This window comes from Panthera onca, chromosome C1 (assembly GCF_046562875.1).
Source record: "Panthera onca isolate mPanOnc1 chromosome C1, mPanOnc1 haplotype 2, whole genome shotgun sequence".
Taxonomy (NCBI): domain Eukaryota; kingdom Metazoa; phylum Chordata; class Mammalia; order Carnivora; family Felidae; genus Panthera; species Panthera onca.
In genome coordinates this window covers 88176379-88195545 of record NC_138346.1, presented here as the reverse complement: position 1 = coordinate 88195545, position 19167 = coordinate 88176379, and the positions used below count along the sequence as shown (strand labels likewise).

At 35.6% G+C, this 19167-nt stretch overlaps 1 long non-coding RNA gene and 1 other non-coding gene across 2 annotated transcripts in view; both read left to right on the top strand.

Moving 5' to 3' along the window:
* The window catches only part of LOC132672900 (uncharacterized), a 147350-nt gene that overhangs the window by 106554 nt on the left and 21629 nt on the right, over positions 1 to 19167 (top strand). The gene's annotated exons all lie outside the window — the stretch shown is intronic.
* On the top strand, positions 17560 to 17662 carry LOC132674000 (U6 spliceosomal RNA). Its single transcript, XR_009608328.3, has one exon. It is a non-coding gene; the product is annotated as a U6 spliceosomal RNA (small nuclear RNA).

Here is a 19167-nt window from a genome sequence, read left to right as displayed (position 1 = left end):
CAACCATATTTGTAGATCTAAAAATACCACATTTCATTATTGCATTTAGCATTAATTATTTTATTTTTCAGCAAAACAAAGAAGTAGCAGACAGGCAATTCTAGACATAAGTACACTCTTTCTTTTTTCAATTAATTAAATTTTTTTTAATTATGAGGAGATAACTAGAAGTGTTATGACCTGAATTCAAATTAATATTTGATTAAATTTCACAACACAACATGCAGCTATAACTGGAATGAACAGTTTGACTAAATTAAAATTACTTAGTAGTAGATATGAAGCCAAGTAACTATTAAACTGCTTATTTCTTAGGATGTAATAGCAGATGCCAGAGGCATAGTATAGATTTTCCACAAACACAACCCTAGTAGACTTTCAGAGCTTTGGGTCTGTGTGGACGAGCAATTCTTGAGAATATAAATTCTCAAATTATATTGGCTATAGCTCTTCAGACATCTGATGATGTTTTATAAGTGTCTGCAAATCATTAGTGGTACGGAAAACACAAGCAGTTAACGTTCCTAATCTACATTTGTAAAGGCCAAAGGGAGGGAAGTTATGTGCTAAAGAAAAACAAAAACAAAAGTATAATCCTAGCATTTGCAAATGTGAAAGAAACAAATGCCTGGGAATCATTTGGAAGAGAGGCATCCTGGGGCAGGGGAAAAAATCCTGATTAGTAGATCATAACAGACATTCTTACAGGAAGATAAAGTTGAGAGGGAGAAAGGAGGCTGGGTTGGTGATTCATTGACAATTGTTATGTTCAAGACACTGTGCCAGCTGCAACAAGAATGTAGTCTTCTTCGAACTTCAATGCTCTTGGAAGAGAGTAGATAGGGCAGGCTGCTGAAATGTAAAAGAGAACATGGTGAATGCTGTAGCCAAATTACAATTTATAATGCATTTTAAAAATACAGAGAGGTCTTACTCTATGAGCATTTCCCTCCAACCTTCAAGGAGGGAATTACCTTTGAGATAGTCTCAACAGCCTTGGTTCAGATGTTGGTAGTAATGAATGGGATAGAGACTAGGAACCAGTCTTTGGCTAAAACAAGTAGTTTGGTTGATGAGTGTGGAAGTAGCCCTAAGAACTTATTCTGGAGAGCTAAGTTTTGATCGTTGCTCAGCTAACTATCTATTGAATTATGGATGAGTCACTTAGCCCTTCGAGACCTAGTTTTCTCAGCTACACATAAAGGGAATTGAACTAGAAATCATTAAGGTCATGCTTATTCTAAAATGGTCTGATCTAAGAATACATTGGTTCCTGTTTTGAATGGCCTAGAATGCTAAGTCGAAAGGTTTCAAAAATTTGTTGGCACCTGAAAATTTCTGAAAGCTTTCTGAGCAACATAGTAATATGCTTAAAGTTATACATTTAGATGATTAACCTAATGGGGATATAGGATTAACTTTTGTGGGAAGATAATGTAGTCTGTAATGTTCCTAGATAAGAGGTATTGAGGGACTGGCAGAGGGAATGTATTATAGAAGCTGAATCTGTAAGACCTGTTGTCATGTTAATCAATGCCAATGAGAGAGAACACAGAAATTAAGAAAGAAAGAAAGAAAGAAAGAAAGAAAGAAAGAAAGAAAGAAAGAAAGAAAGAAAGAAGTACATAGCTTTCAGCCTTGGTATCTGAGAGGATTTTTACCAGACCAGGTTAGGAAAGTTTTATGTATAAGGATCAATGCAAGCTGCTTGGAATGAAGCTGTGCAATTGCCAGCTGGAAATTCAAGCTTAGATCTTTTGCTTTCAAGATATGGAATAGAAAAGGACTTGCAAACTCAGATGCTTACAGGAACTACAGAGTAACAGACTATGTTCAAAACAATAAAGATGTGGGGAATAGAGCACACTGGAAAAATGTGCCTTTCCAAAAGTAATAGCTGCCACTCAATTATGAGACATCAGTGCCCTTGCAATTGTAGACCCTGCTTTTCTAGCAGAGCTAGAAATTTAAATGGTTTCTCTTTTTAAATTGTTGATAAGGAAACTAAATAAAATTAAGTAATAAAACTTTTAAAGCATTAATTGAAAGATAATCAAAATTGTAGGGGAAGGATAGAGATTTTCACAAGGATAATTTTAAAGAGAGAAGTCTAAGAAAATATCCTCAAATAATTGTTATACTTTAAAGTCAAGTAAAAGAAACTGTGATCTCTTTATATGGCGAGATTTCCAGAAATGAGGAAAATATGAGAACATTACTCAAAGAGAAGGGAATACAAAAGGAACAAAAATAGCCAAAGTGTCCACCAATGGGAGGAAATTAAAGATTATACAATCAAAGACATGGTAGCAGACTAATATGATAATATTAAAGAGGAAGGCTATAAATTATCTTGCATTTTTCTTTACATATATTTCTTTCATTTTATGTTTTCAAAAATCTACATTGTTGCTAAATGTGCTAACTGGATTGAATATTGTGCATAATAAATATAATTTTTTATCTCAATACCTAGAGATTTTAATTGCAATAATGATGTTACCATCCATTACAAAAAGACAACATGGATATAAAGACTTAGAAAATTAATTTGATTTAATGTTTAGAAGATATTTTAAAGTACTCCCTCAACAATGCTCTATTCCTTGACTTTGGGAATGTATTAGAAGAGCAAGTAGTTGTATCTTGCTGGACACTTCGCAGTCTCCTCTAGTAAGAAATCACGAGTTTCTATTGTCGATAAGCTCTGTGTTTTCTATGAAAAGAAACAGTTCCCCAAACAGATGGTTGACTGCAAGATTTTGCCACATTTCTCAAATATTCTTTGTAAACTCTCAGCAGTCAGATTTAATTCTGTCTATGAGAAAGGAGCAATGAGTGGATGATGAAACTAAGCATCATTAACTATAATTTTAAAAAAATCAAATGCAACAATGTCTTGAATAGCAATTATAAAAGCTGTCTTCTGAAAAGATTTTTCAGATGTGCGAAGGATTGTCAAGAAAGTGTTAGAACATGAGAATAAAGAATATTAAGGTGGGTGACAAAAATTGAAATGCAGGGGTGTGTGTGTGTGTGTGTGTGTGTGTGGTATAATTTGTATGTGGAACATAATAGTCACTCAATAAGTACATGCTGTGCATAAATTTTCTACTCTTGCTGATCACAGATTTATCCTGAATTTCTTCTGGCAGCCATCGATAGAGCTTGAGAGGCCTGATTGCCAGCTTTTTCTCTCTTCCCATTCTTCTCCACTATTCTGGTAGACCCTAGAATCTTACTGTTTACCATCCCTTGTCTGTTATTAATTCTTTCCTTATAAGTGTATTGTTTTTGTTTTTTTGTTTTTTTGTTTTTTTGCCTCCTCAACCTATAACCAAACTCAAATTTACTTAATGATTTAATAAGCTTTTTTTTTTTCTAGTTACCTACTGCTATTTATTAAACAGTACCACTTCAAAATTAGTGGCCTAAACAACAACCATTTTATTCTGCTCTTGGACTTCACTAGTCAAGAATTTACACAGGGCATAGCAGGCATCAATTGATGCTCAAGGATGTCAGGGGTCTCAAAAAGGAAATCCTGATACCTGAGGGTAGCTTGAAACTCTAGAGGCTGGAATTATTTGGGAAGATTTTTTCTCCCATGACTGATGCCTGTCATAACTCAAAGCCTGGGCTTAGATGAAATTTTCTTTTCTTTCTTTCTTTCTTTCTTTTTTTTTTTGTAATGATTTTATTACTTATTTTTGAGAGAGAGATAGAGACAGAGTGTGAGCAGGAAAGGGACAGTGAGAGAGGGAGACACAGAATCTGAGTTGCCAGCACAGAGCCCGATGTAGGGCCTGAACCAATGAGCCATGAGATGATAACCTGAGGCAAAGCTGGATGCTTAACCAACTGAGCCACCTAGGCACCCCAACTGAAATTTTCAAATGGAACAGCTATACTTGTCATCTTCTCTTGAACTTGGGATTCTTATAACATAGCCACTGGGATCTGAGAGTGAGTGTCTAGAAAATGATAGTCCAAGAGACTCAGGCAGGGGCTGCATGATTTTCAACGACTTAGCCTTATGAGGCCCAGCTATCACTTTCAACATTTTCTATTGGTTGTAGCAGTCACCAACCACCCAGATTCAAGGTTGGTGACATAGATTGCAGCTCCTAATGGGGAAGATGGTTAAAAAATTATAATCATTTTTAATTGATCACTTAAAATAGATAACCATATTTTAAACACAAACCATTAAACACATTCCTATTTGGCTACTTGATATATAGGGCATAATGGTTGTAATTGCCAGTGAGCATTTGGGGGAGCAGGTAGTGAGTTAGATATTTGGCTTTAATGAGAGAAAGCTTGATCTGAATGCCATAGCAGCAAAAAGAATGACCAGCCAAATTTTAGTTGAAATGACCAATTACAAGTCCTCATTGTACAACTCATCAGTTGTGTAGCCCACTAAGGAGGGACCATAAGGAAAAATTACATGCCAGCTTTGGGTAAGAATAACAATTCTTTATTTTCTGAGATCAACTCCTAGCTGTCTTTTAGGACTAAATTTCAGGAACATTTCTCTAGTTATGGTTCTCTGGCAGAGGAAAGAGATAGAATATAAGTGTTTTAAAGTACATTCAGATAGGAAAATATCTTCTATTCATATGTATATATGCATATCAGTTGATGAAAAGAAATGAAAAGGTGAGGAAAAGTGAAGTTGAAGTTAGAAATGATGTTCAAAATTATAGTCTGAGGCAGGCTTCACCAGAAGTACATTTTTCTCCATTAAGCTCTTACAACACATATGCAACAATTTAGTGTCTATTTTATTCTGTTTAACATTTCTTTTAATTATATAAATAGATGCCTTCCCTGCTAGATGGTAAGGCCCTGCACGTTTTAGTAACCTTTGAAAGAAATGAATATTTTTTTTTTATGTTAACTCCCTTGGAATATAACAAATTGTTTTCCACATGGATGATGCACGATAATTCTTGTTGAATTTAATTGGATTCTGTTTGAATGTTTGAAAGTGCAGTGCACAAATATGATGGTTAAGTAATCAAAATGAACATGGCAAAATCTCCAACATTTCTTGTGAGAGCTGACGTGTGGATATTTCAAATTGGTCCAGGTAGTCAAGGACCTGTCTTTGTATGTGCATAATACAAATTCTAGGAAGGTTCACATTAATAAGTAAATAATGAAAAGAAGGTTGTGGCAACTTTATATTACACTTTTCTAAATTTCCAGAATTTTTCCAATGAAAATGTGTAGTTGCAGTGGAGACTTATTATAAAATGAGTAGAGTGCACACAGAAGTGGTAGGTTTGGTTGGGGCATAGTTGGGATAAAGGTAAATGGGAAAGATGCTAGAGGGGGGGTATAAGAGGTGTGGGAGCACACTACACAGGGAAATTGATGGGTTTTATGGACAGTGCCATTTTTTTAAAGTTTATTTAGTTTTGAGAGACAGAACAAGTAGGGGAGAGGCAGAGAGAGAGAGAGAGAGAGAGAATCCCAAGCAGGCTCTGCACTGTAATCACAGACCCCGGTGCAGGGCTCGAACTTAATGAACCATGTGATCATGACCTGAACCAAAACCAAGAGTCAGATGCTAAGCTAACTGAGTCACCCGGGCACCCCTGGACAGTGTCCTTTTATTTTAAACTTTAGCATTATGCCAATCCTGCCTTCATAAAATGAACTTTGTGATCCAGGGAACATTCCTATGCCTTATACTCTTCAAGTTAGAAGAAATTTAAGCATGTAAAATATTTAATTTTTTCCATGAACAGGTATTGTGATAGAAACTAGGGATACAAATTATAAGAAGTAATAAAAAATCAAAACCAATGTCATTTCAGCCTTTAATTTAAACAATGTTGAGATTTAAAATATACTCTTATATGTATGTGAAGTAATACTGTGATTAAGCAACAATTAAACAAATTACTTATAAGCAAACAGCTTCCTCATCAAAAAGTACTTCAGGACCCTCATTTCTGTGTGCCTATCAATACAAAACTATTATGCCATAATCTCTGCCCAATTCTAATGAGTTCCACATCTTGCAAGATACACCTAAGGTCAACCAGCCACCCTGGGACCTAAAATATAATAAATATCCTCCCATGACCGTCTGTTCTAAAATAGTATAAGACTCAGTCAAAGTGGTGTTCACCTTTACTACATTAAGTCTCATAAATATAAACAGCTTTATGGAAACAATTGATTTGTCTGGCAGTGGTTCGGGGGAGTCATTGCACATTGTTTCTGCCTTTAAGGAACTTAGAAGTTAAGATCATGTGGTATCTTAACATTTATCTACAAAGCAGTTTATCAGACTTAAAATGAAGGAAAATTTTATCCAATATTGTCCTGATATGATTCTCATGGGTTCCATATCCACTCATTCATTCAACTACTTGAAATAGATGACTATGTAAAATTAGAACACATAATATGCATGGGCCTGTATCTAAGACATATATATTCTATTTTCTTTTTTTTAATGTTTATTTATTTTTTTAAAGAGAGAGAGGGAGGGTGGAGGAGGGGCAGAGAGTGAGGGAGACAGAAAATCTCAAGCAGGCTCTACGCTGTCAGCTCAGAGGCTGACACAGGGCTCAAACTCATGAACTGTGAAATCATGACCTGAGCTGAAATCAAGAGTTGGACACTTAATCAACTGAGCCACCTACATGCCCCTTGGATGCCATACTTTTTCCAGCTCCTCTGGTGATTATTAAGATTCCTGGGCATTTCAGACTCAACTCTTTGGAAGCCAAAGTAATCAACCTTGCTGATATTTCCACCAAAAATGTTTTCAAGGAAGCCAATAGTCAAACCTCTGTCATGGTTTAAAGGCATGTTTTCCAAAATGATAATTTGGAAAAATTGACTGAGATACCCAAAAATTGTCCCAGAGAGGGAAAAATTTAATTGGAAATTTAACAATTGTTGGCTTAATCAAAGAGTACTCTGGTTTGGACCAAATAACAATCAGGCCCTACCAGAAATTCTAAAATTCCCAGTACTTACTATTATACATGCACTGAACCATTGATCTACTGACAAACTGATAGAACTCATAAACCAGTATTTGTGGGGAAAAGTTAATAAGGCCACAAAAAGTGGCTACCTCACTTGTCCCACCTATCCAAAGTATAATCCAGGGAAACCTTTTCACACAAATGGATTTCATACAACTTCCCCTCTCAATATATTTCATAATATGTTGAATAAATATGTTTTAGTCATGGTTTGTATGTGTTCTCACTGAACAAAACCTTTCTCTTGTAGACAGGCCAATGCTTTTTCTGTTGGAAAAGATTATACTTTGCTTGGGAACCCCTCTCAAACTTTATAGTGGTTAGGGAACCTATTTTACCATTCAGGTGCTTTAACAAGTCTGTGCTATTTGTCAGTTTTACAACCTTTTCATTGTGTATACCATTCTCAAACCTTAGAGTTAGTTGAACACACTAAAGACACTATTAGGATTCAATTGGCAAAACTTCTTAAAGCCTCTTCAAACACCTTGGCTGAAAGCATTACCATTGGTTCTTCTAAATCTCAGATCTGCCCCTTAGAACAGGATGCCCAATACACTTGTCTCCTGCCTCCTTTGACCCACTGTTGATAAAGGAGATATACTTCAATTGTAAAGGCCTAATTGCTCATATTAAAAATAACCATGCTTTAGGGCACTTACTGGCTCAGCATGCAACTCTTTTTTTATTCTTTTTTTAATTACTTAACTTATTTATTTATTAATTTACATCCAAGTTAGTTAGCATATAGAGCAATAATGATTTCAGGAATAGATTCTGGTGATTCTTCCCCTATGTGTAATATCCCTATCCCCTATGTGATTCATCCCAACAAGTGTCTTCCTTAATGCCCCTTACTCATTTAGTCCATTTCCCCACCCATAACCCCTCCAGCAACTCTCAGTTTGTTCTCTGTATTTGAGTCTCTTATGTTTTGTCCCACTCCTTGTTCTTATATTATTTTTTCTTCCCTTCCTTTATGTTCATCTGTTTTGTATTTAAATTTCTCATACGAAATTGTGGTTTATATACACAATGGAATACTACATGGCAATGAGAAAGAATGAAATATGGCCTTTTGTAGCAACGTGGATGGAACTGGAGAGTGTGATGCTAAGTGAAATAAGCCATACAGAGAAAGACAGATACCATATGGTTTCACTCTTATGTGGATCCTGAGAAACTTAACAGAAACCCATGGGGGAGGGGAAGGAAAAAAAAAAAAAAGAGGTTATAGTGGGAGAGAGCCAAAGTATAAGAGACTGTTAAAAACTGAGAACAAACTGAGGGTTGATGGGGGGTGGGAGGGAGGGGAGGGTGGGTGATGGGTATTGAGGAGGGCACCTTTTGGGATGAGCACTGGGTGTTGTATGGAAACCAATTTGACAATAAATTTCATATATTAAAAAAAATAAAAAAAATAAAAAAAAATTCCTCATATGAGTGAAGTCATATGATATGTGTCTTTCTCTGACTGACTAATTTCACTTAGCGTAATACCCTCTAGTTCCATCCACATTGGAAATGGCAAGATTTCATTATTTTTTATTGCCGAGTAATACTCCATTGTGTGTATGTATGTATATATATATATATACATACATACATACATACACATACACACATACACACACCACATCTTTATCCATTCATCCGTCGATGGATTTGGGGCACTTTTCATACTTCGGCTATTGTCGATAGCACTGCTATAAACATTGGGGTGCATGTGCCCCTTTGAAACAGCACACCTGTATCCCTTGGATAAATACCTAGTAGTGCAGTTGCTAGGTCATTAGGGTAGTTTTATTTTTAATTTTTTGAGGAACCATCTAGAGTGGTTACACCAGTGTGCATTCTCACCAGCAGTGCAATAGAGATCCTCTTTCTCTGCATCCTCACCAATATCTGTTGTTGCCTGAGTTGTTAATGTTAGCCTTTCTGACAGGTGTAAGTTGGTATCTCATTGTGGTTTTAATTTGTATTTCCCTGAGGATGAGTGATGTTGAGCATTTTGTCATGTGTTCAGTCCTTTGCAGCTGTTTCCACTCTTCTTGTTTCTCTCCAGCTGCTTTAGTTGCAGAGTGCTTTTCCTGTACTCTCCTCTGTACTCTCCCATCCTCTCTCCACAAGTAAAAACAGCTCCCTACCCTCCACGGCTTCTCTTTCCCCAGGTCACTTCTCTGTGCCATGTACCTGCTGAATTCTGTGGTTCAAGTTGTGCATATTGTTGTGTTAATTCTCAAATCAGTTTTATAGGCATGCAAAATGGTCTGGTGTTGATCTAACTGCATTTCAGGGATGAGAGAGGCAAAAAACTTCATGCTACTCCCACCATCTTGGTCCCTCCTTCTATATATGATATTTTTTGTACTCAAAGAGATTATAGCCTAGTAGAAAAGTGCACAATATAAGAAAAAAAATGACACTAATACTTATACTTCAGTATGCACTGGTAGCAAAGGAACTATAGAACATCCCTACGTGTGCCTAGACAAGTCATGAAAAATGTCACAGAAAGGCTTGTGAGTCAATAATTAGTGAAAAGGAAAAAAATAATACAGGTGATGTTTGCATAATGCAGGGATTAGGGGCACCAACACCCTCAAAACAAATGAAAATTCATGTATAAATTTTTTTAATGTTTATTTTTGAGAGAAAGAACACAAGCAGGGGAGCGGCAGAGAGAGAGGGAGACAGAAGATCCAAAGCAGGCTCTGCGCTGACCACAGTGAGCCTGATGCGGGGCTTGAACTCACAAACCATGAGATCATGACCTGAGCTGAAGTCAGTTACTCACCCAACTGAGTCACCCAGGGACCACATCATGTATAACTTTTGACTCCTCCAAAACTTTACTACTAATAACCTCCTGTTGACTGGAAGCCTTACAGATAACATAAAGAGTTAATTAACACATATTTTGTATCTAATATGTATTATACACTGTATTCTCACAATAAAGTAAATTTGAGAAAAGTAGATGTTATTAAGAAAATCATAAGAAAGAAAAAATACATTTATGGATCTGTACTCTGTTTATTGAAAAAAATCTGTGTATAAATGGACAGTTGGAGTTCAGACTTGTGTTGTTCAAGGACCAAATGTATATGCAAGAAATGTAAGTAGCATGCCATGTTTGCAAATTGCAATAGTCTAGTATTGTTGGACCATATTGTATAAAATACATGCAAGCAATAGATTCTTCAGAGCCACTCATGCCATGTTAGGAAGTTACTATAGTACCCTTTAAGTAATAGCAATCACTGAAGAATATTGAGCATGGGACAAAGTTGTTCCTCACTTCATGTTAGCCCTATTTCTCCAGCAGCACTCTAAAAAATGATTTATTAAAGCATGAGAATACAGGTAGAGTGACTAGCTAGAAAGCTGTTGCAGCAGTTTAGAGGAACACGAAGATCTTTATAGAAAGGGAAGGATTATAACAAGAGAAATGGAGGTAGTTGAATTAAGACCATTTAAAAATTGATTAATCTTTAAGATAAAAATGGTCAAATTGAAGGAGCAATTATCACATCACTATCAATAGGTGGTTGGTTGATGATTATTGGGCTATTTAGTCACAGTAATGATGATAGGCAATTATTTTCATAATATATTAGTCTTAAAACATTTTTAAACTCATTATGGACATATCAATCTTATTTGATAAGTCAATAATATTGATCTACTCAACCACATGCAGTTTTCTTTATTTAACTGACAATATAGAAATGGATGGCCATGCAGAGAGTAGATAATGATGAAGAGAAATGGTGGCTATAAAAGTACTTAAAATAATCCATAGGTAGTTTTTATATCCATCAATGTCAGCCACTGTCCAGTGTCAATCAGCTCTTGAACTTAAACCTATTGAAAAGATAATAAATAAAATAGTCTAACCCATGATGTCTACTATATTAAGTTTAATTATCTATTTTGTCATGCTGGTGTGTGATGGCACATTGAGAGTGAGAAAATCATTTTTGCTCCTGCATTGTTAGAAATCTGCACCTGAATATGGTTGGACCAAGGGCAGTGTTAAAAAACAGAAAGGCTATGGACTTAGATGTGGAAAGGGGGAAATTTTAGTATAGTAAAGTGAAAATGAAACATTGCATGTTTACTTTAATGTTAAAGAATTAGGGGCACCTGGGTGGCTCAGTCAGTTAAGCGTCTGACTTCGGCTCAGGTCATGATCTCATGGTTCATGAGTTCAAGCCCCGCGTCAGGCTCTGTGCTGATGGCTCAGAGCCTGGAGCCTGTTTCAGATTCTGTGTCTCCCTCTCTCTCTGACCCTCCCCTGTTCATGGTCTGTCTCTCTCTGTCTCAAAAATAAATAAACGTTAAATTTTTTTTTTTTAATGTTAAAGAATTGTGACAGGTAGGAAGTCTTTAAGTTGTTTTCATATATGTAATTTTTCCAGTAGCAATGTTGAATTAAAGAACCTTTATGTATACACAAGTACTCACTGGTCCTGGGTACCTCAACCATTTTTCCTTATGAGCGCAAGTGAAAGAACCTTTAATTCTTAAGGTAAGAGCCTGAAAAAGATTGGTTATTATGGGACATTGAGGTGTATTTTCATCAGACTGCTTCTGGCAGGTGCAACTTGAGCTGTTGCTGCATACATAAACTAACTCTGTTGGTAGAAGGAGTTCTAGCTCTTTGATGGATTGATGGAAAACATGAAACTATTAAAAACATTTACTTAAAGCAACATTTTTTCTTTACTTCAGTATTAGGTATGACCAGGAAGTCACACCATGCCTAGAAATAGGAAGATGTGTCTGTTTTCTTAATGGTACAAGAATTTTATGCTCATTGTTTTAAATTTTAGATTTTTTCATTAATTAGGCATGGCAAAGCCAACAGATCAGGAGACAAGTGACACTGAAAAGATAGTTTTTTATTCACAGTTTCTAAGAGGAGGAGGCATACACATGTGCAGGTATCACATGGTGAAGCACCAGGATCAGTAAGGAGGTAGAAGGAGCAGGAGGAAAGCATGGACAAGAACCTTTACTGTGGTTTCCATGTGAAGGAATGGACGACACAGGAAAGCAAGTTTATGATGGGCTAGTTAGTAACTTCAGTGGGCTCTGGAGTATAGCAGCTCTCTCTGATTGTCTGGTACCTGGCTCTGAGTGATTAGGGGCAGGTGAATAGTAGCCTGGAAGCTAAGAGTCCTGGAGAGTGATAAAAGAGCTGGATTGGTCAGTTTACATATGAAAGACACCTTTCTAAGGGCACCTGGGTGGCTCAGTTGGTTAAACATCTGACTTAGCTCAGGTCATGATCCCAAGGTTCATGAGTTTGAGCCCCACTTTGGGCTCTCCACTGTCAGCACAGGGCTTGCTTCAGATCTTGTCTCTCCCTCTCTGCTCACACGTGCTCACGCTCGCTCTCTCTCTCTCTTAAAAATAAACATTTAAAAAGAAAGAAAGAAAGAAAGAAAGAAAGAAAGAAAGAAAGAAAGAAAGACAGACACTCTTACAGGTGAATCCTTTACTATCTCTAGGAATTGGCTAGCCCTGAGGGAAGCAGTCTGTCCTGGACAGCAAGGCCCCAGATGTCAAAGCTTCAGAAATACAAAAAACAAAGAGGCATGATTAATACACTTGTTTGACAATGTCAAAATCTTTATGTTTAATCACTGCTCTATGAAAAAAAAAAATTAAATCTGTTCTTACAACAGGCCCTACTGGTTGATCTCACTAACAACTGGAGACTTCCGAGTTGGTGCTACTCTTGTTGTTAAAGCTGAAAATGCCTAGCCACTGGAAAATTTATAATTGCCTTTTGCTTGTGTTTTCCAAACACTTTAAAATGCATCATGAATTCAAAAACACTATATTTAAAGTAAAGGAGTATTTTCTTGTTTATCTAGTGAGGTAAGAACATAAGCAGGTGTTAAAAATCACCTGAGGAAAAAAAAAAATTATAAGGGATTTCAGTTTGCTCCCTTTGGCTTCAAGCAGAGTAACACATAACCTTTTTACAGTAGAAGGGAGTCCCTTTCACTCTGTAATATATACATGTCCATGTATATACATGTATATATAGAAGACTATGTGAAGTTGTGTTTCTTCACTTTTATTGTATGTCAGAAAATACAGTAGGGTAATCTACTGATTGAAGACTTCAGGATAAATTAGGCCCACTATAGATTGAATGTTTGTGTCCTCTCAAAATTTCTATGTTGTGACCTAATCTTCAAAGTGATGGTACCCCGAAGTGACACTTCTGAAAGGTGATTAGGTTATGAGGGAAGAGTCATCATAAGGATGAATGGGATTAGTGCCTTTATAAAAGAGACTGCAGCAAGATCCTTCATCCTTTCTGCCACATGAGGTTATCACTAAAAGAGGGACAGATAGAAAGAAGCCTTCACCAGACACTGAATCTGCCAGTGACTTGATCTTGGACTTTGCAGCCTACAGAACCGTAAGAAAAAGTATGTACTGTTGATAAGTGATTTGATGCATTGTATTTTGTTATAGTGGCCCAAACAGATGAAGACAAGGTCCTATATTAAGATTGGAATTTATAGGATTGTTGCATGTAGTTTGAAAATGCCTTTTGGTTTTACTACAATTATCTTTAAGATATATAAAAATGAATTTTATTTTTATATATGTAATATTTTTTTTCTATTCCTGCCAAGAATGCAGAAGTACCTTCTTTTAACATTTTTTAATAGTTTTGTTGAGATATGATTGACATGCACACACAAAAAAACTACACATATTTAATGTATACAATTTGATGTGTCTGGACATATGAATACACCCATGATACCGTAAGGACAATCAAAGTAATAAACATATCCATCCTTTCCACCATTTCTTTATGTCACTTTGCTATTTAATTTTTCTAGTAAGAAAACTTAACATGAAATCTTTTAACAAATTTTGAAATTCACTATACTGTATTGTTAACTATAGGCTCTATGTTGTATTATAGACTGCTATAACTCTTGTTTGAACTATATTTTAAGTCAAGAATGTCTTTTGTCCTTAGATGAATCCAAATATCTGTAAGCATTCAGTCACTCAACAAGTGAATGTTGAAATCCAAATTTTATATATATATATATGTATGTATGTATGTATATATATATATATATATATGTATATATGTATGTGTGTGTGTGTGTGTGTATATATATATATATATATATATATATATATAGGTTTAGCTATTTTAGGCATAGAATGATCAATGCTCTTGCAAGATCTACAAGCATCCCTATAAAATTAGGAGATCCCTTTTAAATGCATATTTCAACTCGGTTATTCCTGAGATAAGAATAGTGAGATATAGTCGTAGGGTTTTCAGATCACGAACATAATCTTAACAGTGCACATTACAGCCTAATCCTGGAGTCAATTAATAAATTGGTTGAAATAGCAGTTTGATTAAAATCTCAGATGTGCTAATTCGCTTTCCTAGTGCCCTTTAATTAAGGCTTTAATAGAGTCTGCAATTACCTGCAAATTTTTTCTTTGTCTTAAATATTTGTGCTTTATCCTTAACTTTCAAAGCTCCTTCAACTCGCCAAAGCACAAGAACAACTCCTCTTAGAAATTAAGTTAAAACAGAGAATAGAGCCTTCTTTTCCTTCAAACAGATAGTTCTGTAGAACTTTAAATGCTTATTGAAATTTAAGTTATAAATGCATATTTAACTTATGGTGTGAGTTTTTGTTGTTTTTGTTTTTGTTTTTCGTTTTTGGGTTTTGTTTTTTTTGTTGTTGCTGTTTTTGTTTGTAGTAAAAAAATTTTAGCCATGGGAAATATATACAACTTTACCTCATCTTGTTTTTAACTACCAATTTGTGAGCTTTTACTCTGTATCAGGCATTGTTCAAACTGCTTCACATAAATTGTCATTTATTACTCCAATAATTGAATTCAATAGATACTGTTGAATTGAATTCAGTATGCTGCTGTTATCCACATTTTAAAGATAATAGAATTAAGAATAACAGATTTGAGGTAAGTGGTTCACAGTTACAGGCATGTAAATAGCAGGATTACAACTGAAAGGCAGGTCTGTTTGACTCAAGAATCTGTGTTGTTACCTATGCAAGGTTTATCTCAATTGTTTGAGTTTGTTGGATTGTTATTAACTAGCACTTGAGGGCTCATGCTTAAATTTCTGTTGTGTGATACGGCAAATGTTTCTATCAAACTTCCAAATACAGAGACTAATATACTGATCACTTCTTTTTAAAGGGAAATACAATGTATTGATATTGTTTTGTGGTGAATCATGACTTTACTCTGAAGAAGTTATTATCCCCCAAACTTTTCTTAAGAAACAAATGATCAAGTAAACAGATCTCAGTCTGAAGCTTTTTTTTTTTTTTAAATAAGTAGATATTCACACATGAAAAACATTGTAGCAAAAAGCCCACCCTGGATTGAACTGTCATCCAGGACAACTCCCCTCCCACTACCCTCAAAACTGTTTTTTCAGAGGATAACTGAGTCTGTCGCTAGAAAACATGTCTAAGGCTGAATCAGGAGATCTAAGAATGCTATAAAAATATGCTGTAACCACATACTAGAAAGCACCAAAGCAATGCAATGAAAAAAAAGGTAGTTCCCAGCTTAGTTTAGAAATATGCAAACTAGGGGTGCCTGGGTGGCTCAGTCGGTTGGGCGTCCGACTTCGGCTCAGGTCACGATCTCACGGTCCGTGAGTTCGAGCCCCGCGTCAGTCCGTGAGTTCGAGCCCCGCGTCGGGCTCTGGGCTGATGGCTCAGAGCCTGGAGCATGCTTCCGATTCTGTGTCTCCCTCTCTCTCTGCCCCTCCCCCGTTCATGCTCTGTCTCTCTCTGTCTCAAAAATAAATAAACGTTAAAAAAAAAAATATGCAAACTAATAAAGATGCCAAGTTTGGGGCGTTACCACTTAAAGAGACATTCTAGCACATTCACTAATTCAGAATAGAAAAAGTTCATCTCAAAAAATATATAGATGCTAGAATTATAGTTGATAATTATAATAGATAATTGAAAAAATTGAAGAAATATACTTTTATGTTTTGCAATCACTTATGTAATGCAGGAAATTAGGTTCAAGAAAATGTACTAATATTTCCTCTTACATCTCTACTCTTGAAATAAGCTCATGGCAATACTGGTACTGATATGCCCCGATTCAAGAGACCCCCCGAAAACAAACCACCAGAGTCCAGAGCCAAAGCCAAGCGGCAAGGGTCGTTTATTGCAGGTTCGAACCCGGTCCTCCGCGCACTCATTGCCGGTGACGCTAAGAGGCCCTGAGCAAGAATCTTACAGCTTCTTTTATAGACAGGCACAAACAAGTTAGGGATTTTTTTGAGGTTACAGAGCTGTTATTGGTTGACATTTAAATTTGAATGCTCAGCAGAACTTGATTGGTTCCTGCCTTTATTTCAAACCATTCAGCAGAACTTGATTGGTTCCCGCCTTTGTGTCAGACTGCAACCGGCACGCCCTGGCTGGTTTTGGAACGGGGGGAGGGGGGGGTGTCTTTTCTTTGCAGTTGTAAGTACACCTGGTAATTTTTCTCTTAGTCTCTCAGTACAATCAGAGATTAAAAGAGTTGGAAAGCAATTACAATTACTTTGTATAGGAAAACATGTTTAAAACTCATGTGTATCACATTTTTCACAGATATTCAGAGTTTTTAAAATTGCAAAATTGTATATCACATAAAAATTGTAGGTCACCTCTAACCCCAACAGCATTTGTGGGGGTAAGAGGTATGTGGAAGGAATTTGGTTAAGTGTTGGCAATAACAAGAATATTTCAAAAAAGTACTTAAGAGAAGTGGCCTATCTTTCTAGGTATTCAACTCATACAATAATTTAAGCAATATGGAAATGGTGCAAAGATTGAAAAATAAAACACTGGAAGAAAAAATACTTCAGAAAATATCTAGTTTATATGAAAATGAAGATTTTAATAAAGGAAACATTTACACAATAAAGGAAAACATATGCCTTTTAACTTAAAAACTTAGACTATATTTAAATATCCGGGAAAATAAATAAAATGTTAATTCTTATTTGATCTATTAATATTCAAATAGTTGGTATTTTGGTTACTACATCTGTTAGAAACAAAATATTTATAGATGAAGCAATTAAGTTTAAAATATTTCTTTTGGATATATATGATAATATCTGACATTAACCAATGAAATATCTATTATTTAAATATTTCAAATGCTTTTCTAAAAAAAAGCAATGAGGTTTTTCAGAAAATCTTTGCTGTAATGGTGAAACTAACTTATAAATTATTAATAAAATGCTGGTGCCAGAGCCTCAGAAAAATACACATTACCTGATAAGTGTCTTAGCCCTGTCCTCTCTTCTACCACACATTTCTTCTGTTTCCCATTTTGATTGGGCAATTCATTGTGGTATAACATTTTTTGTCACTGTTATTTCAGAGTCTTTCAACAGCAAATAACATGTTCTCTCTTCTTGGAGTGCTTTCCATATAGATAATCCATCACCATATTTACATTAAATAATGAGAAAGTAGCGCTCACTTTGGCAGCACATATACTAAAATTGGAACGATACAGAGATGAGCATGGCCCTGTGCAAGGGTGACATGCAAATTCGTGAAGCTTCCACATTTTTTGTTTTACACTTGAAACTAATGTAACATTGTGGCAACTATTTTTCATTAAAAATATAATAATGGGAAAGTAATAAGATGACATCATATATTTGAAACCACATTTCCATGCTGAGGAGCTGTAGACTCTGTGATTAGAGAAGAATTTTTAGAACATGTTAATTCTGGAGGAATTTGTGGATTATCTCCATAGAATCGAAAAAAGAATCTATAAATGCCCATCAAACACAATGGCATTCATTAGAAGTACTGACTGTTTTGCACACAATAAGCAGGGTGTTAACTAATATATATTGATATGCTTTTATAATTCTCAGCTTACTTGATATAAAAATAGGCATTTCTACATGTCCTGTTATAATTAGGATATCTTGAATCTCCATTAATAAAATTACATGTAGTAAAGTTATAAAATGAAGAAATGGGTAATTAGGTAGCACTGAATCTAGTAGTTAAGACTTAATTTCATTGATAGCAATTTTAAAGTAAGAACAGGCAATAAATTCAGAGACTCTTCTCTTCCTGATAAGTTTTATGGGCAGGCTCTAAATGCTAAAAATCAAAAATGATATTTTACCAGGAATTAGGGGCAACACTATTTAAATACTAGTTGACTGAGCCAAGGAAACACATCTTAGGTAAGAACTCTTTCATGCTTTGTAAAATCAGATCTGTGAAAAGGAAGAAATAGCCTGAATTACGGATAATTACAAAACTTAGAATATTTGGTAGATTAAGAGTTACATAAACTGGGGCGCCTGGGTGGCTCAGTGGGTTAAGCATACAACTTCAGCTCAGGTCATGATCTCATGGCTTGTGGGTTCCAGCATAGCATCAGGCTCTGTGCTGACAGCTCAGGGCCTAGAGCTTCCTTTGGATTCTGTCTCCCTCTCTGCTCCTCCCCTGCTTGCACTCTGTTTCTTTCTCAAAGATAAATAAATATTTAAAAAAAAATAAAATTAAAAAAGAGTTACAGAAACTTTTAAGAAACTTTGGAAACACTTTAAGAAATAAGACGAAATGCTGAGCTACGTGAAATGAGCATCTGGAATTGGCAGAAACAAAGGAACCCAGCCTTTGAGGAAAAAGGTGAAAGGAACAAAAAGATGTTATCACCTTGGCAAGGTGTACTGACTGACCTCTGAGGATAGAAACTGTATTTGTTTTGATTAATGTAATTAGGTGCCCCCACCCCTGTAATAAGAGCATTGAGCATATCACCTTTAGAAAAGTTGAATTCCTGATGTTGCTCATTCTTTTGTAAAATAGGGACATATCTGGTATCCAACATCACATGTTTAGCTAGCAGTTATGGTAGAAGAATCTGGCTTCCACACAGGCACAATTAAGATGGAAGACTGTATTTTAATTATTCTTCAGTGTGAATACACTTTCCTTGCTTAGGAGAGACACAGTATAAAAGTTTTCATCTCACCCCTTAAATTCTCTTTTCTATTGAGAACAACGAGAGCAATTGAAATCACCATATTTATCCTGCCTTGACTCAG